Genomic DNA, 4,028 nt, shown 5'->3' on the forward strand with positions numbered 1-4,028 from the left:
GAATGGCGAGGGTCCCGTCAGAGATGTGGACGTTGCTGGAGCCCTGCAAGATCAACTGGCTGTCGCAGGACTGGAGAGCGCGGTTTCGGGCTACGCTGCGCTTGGAATCGCCGCCTCCACTCGCCGCGCCTACCGCTCCTGCGAGACCCAGTTTGCCCGCTTCTGTCGGCAGCTGGGGTTAGCGCCGATGCCCGCCTCGGAACAGTTACTCTCGTTGTTCTGCGCGTCCCTAGCAAACGAAGGCAAAGCGTACAGCACGACTAAATCGTACCTCGCGGGCGTACGCCATTGGCAGGTGGTTTGTGGGCTAGGGGATCCGTTCGCCGCAGCACACCCGCAGTTAGACTTGGTGCTGCGGGGTATTAAACGGCGCCAGGGTGGCCCGCTGCCAGACCGACGTCTCCCAATCACGCCGACGGTGTTGCGCCTCCTTCGCGATTCCTGGGAGCGTGCTGGCGATTTGTGGGACGCGCACATGCTATGGGCAGCGAGCTGTTGCGGCTTCTTCGGTTTTCTCAGGTCGGGAGAGTTTACGGTCGATGGCGTATTTGACCCGTTACGCCATTTGGCGGCAGCGGACGTCTCGGTCGACGATTGGGGGGCGCCGTCATGGGTGCGCATTCACCTAAAGTAATCGAAGACGGATCCATTTCGAAAAGGTGTGGACGTTTACATTGGCCGCACGGACACCGACTTATGCCCGGTGGGAGCGCTCCTTTCCTACCTGGTTTATCGCGGGTGGACGCCAGGCGGGCTATTCTGCCATCGCGATGGGCGTCCGCTGTCGAGGGTGACGCTGGTTCGTCGAATTCGTCAGGCTCTGACATCGAATGGGGTCCCGGCGACGTCGTTCTCGGGCCACAGCTTTCGGATCGGAGCAACTTCAACGGCGGCGGCGTATGGTTTGGAAGACTCGACGATACGAATTCTGGGGAGGGGGAGGAGTGACACATTCCACCGTTACATCCGGCTACGCCCGGACGAGATCGCCGCCTTCAGTCGGAATCTGGACGGGCAACTCTGACTGTGCGTTTTTGCGGTGCGTAACAGCGCGAGGCTTTGTGGCGTAGGTTTCGTCGCATGTTTTGGTGTTTGCGGTTTGGCAACGGAATGTGGGGTGTGGTCGGGTCCCGGAGGTAGGTCGTCGAACGCGTTGGATAGTAGGTGTGGTCTGGGGGCCTCGATCGCGGTTCGTAACCCGCTCCTGTCGGCTGGTTGGGGTGTTAGTTCGGCAAGGCCTTACTTACAGGCGACCACGCCTATTAGTACGTTGGGGGGCGCGGCTGGACACCTCCGGGCACTGGCCAAAAAACCCTTGCTGGGCAAGGGTTCTATATTTGGGTGGGATAGGTGGATATCAAATGAGTGATTTCCATAGCCTTTGTGACGTTCCCTATAGATTTGATATCAATCGTGAACGAATACGAAGAACACGTCGAATTGAATCGTTTCGCGGCAATAGGAGACGAAAGCGGTAAAGGTTTTTTTTGATGTGTTGTCAAAACTTGCGAGCCGTTGTGGGAGAGACGCTAAAGAAGCCGCCCAAGAACCCAAGAAAGCACAGGGACTAATAGCCACTGCAGAAGTGAGAACTATGCCTCCTTGGGAGATTCTCAGGCGAGCTTGACGCTCTTGAAGATGGTCGAGCTAACATCCAATGATTGACTCGAAGCATCCAAGAACGTTAGCGTCGTGTTGACGAGCTGCATCTGCCAAATGAAGGGGAGACGGCTCGCAACAGGTGATTAATTTTTGGCAGACAACAACAGCGAAGTAATAATAGCGCCAATTGAAGGTTGTGAACACCGCGAAGTTTAGCCAAAAAATAGCTTCTTTCGTGATGACACGAAGGCATTCACTGACAATGAAACCGTCTCTTCCAATCGGGCTACCAAGTAAACATGTGCCAGCAGCCGAAAAAGAACGTCGAGGGGCCATATTGACGGCGAAGACTTGAATAAGCTTCGCATTTATCCCTACGGATAACAAGGCCAATATTGCTTAGCTGCTTCTCGAACGACTGAAAGGCTGAGACGACCGACGAACAAGGACCAAGAAGGACAGCGTCATCAAGGTAACTTGTTATAAACCCGGTGTCGAGACGAGACTGGGTATCCGACAGACACGGGTGTAACGCCAAAGAAAATAACATCGGGCCCAAAGGGTCCCCTTGTTGAACGCCCTCTTCCGAATGTATAATTCGACTGCCATGATCCCCTAACCCAAACCAAATGCTGCGGGGGTTAGCAGAGCAGGAAGAAACAAACGGAAAAAGCGATGGAAAGTGTTCAGCCACGAGGGTTGCAAAGCTGCTGCGTGACACCAAATTAAACGCGTTCTTAGCGTCTTTTTCTACAGAATTCAATAAGAATTTTGCGAAAGAGCAACTTTGACGAAATGTTCGGCAAAACCGGGTGTAGCGACTCCGAATTGGAAGTAGGCTGAAACCAGAAATCATTTGCGACTACCTAAGAAAGCAACAAGAGAATCGATCCTAGCTCATTCTTGTGCAAAACCAAACCGCAAAAGGTAAAAATTAAAAATTAATTGTAATATTCGTTGCTTATTGCTGTGGCAGCTTGTAAATTTATTGGAGGCTGTTCAATAAAGCTGACATCACACAAGGTGATGATCTAATTAAAAATGTGTATTAATTTTTACTCTTTTTCTCTCAAAAGGAGGATATAATCTCGATCTATCCGTTCTGGCATTATATGTAGCTACCACATGCTCTATGAACCGCGTGGGACTCCTGACGAATTGGACTGCATTGGCGCTCATACTCGAGTTGGAAAACGCAGCAAGGGGATCCTTGGCGAACGGGAACGATTTCTCTATGATCTCTCCGCCATTTCCGGGTTTCAAAATCGGGTTTCGTGCTTTCTCTTTAATTAAGAAAAATTTCATTGAGTTGCTGAGCGACTTATCGAAGGCTTCACCAATTTTCTTTTTTGAATTGAGAGTTTTGGGCTCTTCATCATTCGACTTTAGTGAGCTCTGTTTTATGCTTAGTCGTTGCCCTAAGGAACCGTATGAATTCTGGGAGTTCGAGTGAAATGGCTTAAACGTTTGCTTTGGACATTCTATCCAAAGCCTGAGTTACACGTTTCATTTTTCACCAACAGTACTCCGTACGTGAAGGAGTAGTTGCATCTCCGCCTAGTAGCCCGCTTTGCTTCTCAGAAGCCCACAGTTGTTCGATTGGGTTGCACTCGCAGTGGAATTTGGGAAGAAACTTGCAGAAGTGTCCAGCGTATACTGTTGCCTGCAGTCTAAACCGTGTAGCGTACGCGTTGCTGAAGGCAGGCTTTGAGTCCAATGTTCTCTCCCCTAGAATTTGTCACGATCAATGTTTATGCATGAGGGGGAGTGAGTTCGGATGAGGTAGCGCCCTTCGCGCTGAGAACTCGTCCGAACTCAAGACTAAGCATGATTTCGAACAACAATTTCTGCACGGGGCACGCCGCGGTTGAGCAATGATCACGCGCTATTCAAATGGATTCCAGCAGTCACTTATATGCAAAGGCTTCCCAGACTCTTCGAGACGTTGTCACAAGACAGCTTTCCGACCATAGCAGCTTGAGGCGATTGCGGCTGTATTCGACGGCCGAGATGTGGTGCGGTTGGGGACGAGCGGCGGAAAGTCAACTCCCGCCCTTGCTATATGAAGAGTCTTCGTGCTCCGTTATAATCTCCCCTCTTAGCGCTTTGAAGGCATACGCAGTATAAGGCGCAGAAATTTTATTAATTATTCGACCAATCCCGCACTACACGTCGCTGAGAGGTGGCATCTCTATTATTTAATTGATCGCATGACCGACCGCTGCCTCAAACGGGGGAGCACATGATCTATCCCGCGGGTCTCAAGTACAAGGCCCTTTTCCCCTCTCGGAGTATCTGGGAGATCAGGGGAAAGGGCCTGGCCACGCGAGGCTACTTCGCTCGCATCTTCGGCAGTGTCAGGGGTAAAGTACACTCGCTTCCGTTTTCGAGACGGTCATGAAGACTTCGTTGAACAGCAGCGGGGT

At 51.5% G+C, this 4,028-nt stretch overlaps 1 long non-coding RNA gene across 2 annotated transcripts; it reads left to right on the forward strand.

Moving 5' to 3' along the window:
• Nucleotides 1-316: 316 nt before the first annotated feature.
• Nucleotides 317-3,816, forward strand: LOC136184536 (uncharacterized). Of its 2 annotated transcripts, XR_010669372.1 has the most exons (4): nt 317-1,039; nt 1,400-2,529; nt 2,579-2,625; nt 2,679-3,816. It is a non-coding gene; the product is annotated as an uncharacterized lncRNA (long non-coding RNA). The 2 variants fall into 2 exon arrangements; XR_010669371.1 differs by having other exon boundaries at nt 317-2,529.
• Nucleotides 3,817-4,028: the final 212 nt, after the last annotated feature.

This window comes from Oscarella lobularis, chromosome 3 (genome assembly GCF_947507565.1).
Source record: "Oscarella lobularis chromosome 3, ooOscLobu1.1, whole genome shotgun sequence".
Lineage (NCBI taxonomy): Eukaryota > Metazoa > Porifera > Homoscleromorpha > Homosclerophorida > Oscarellidae > Oscarella > Oscarella lobularis.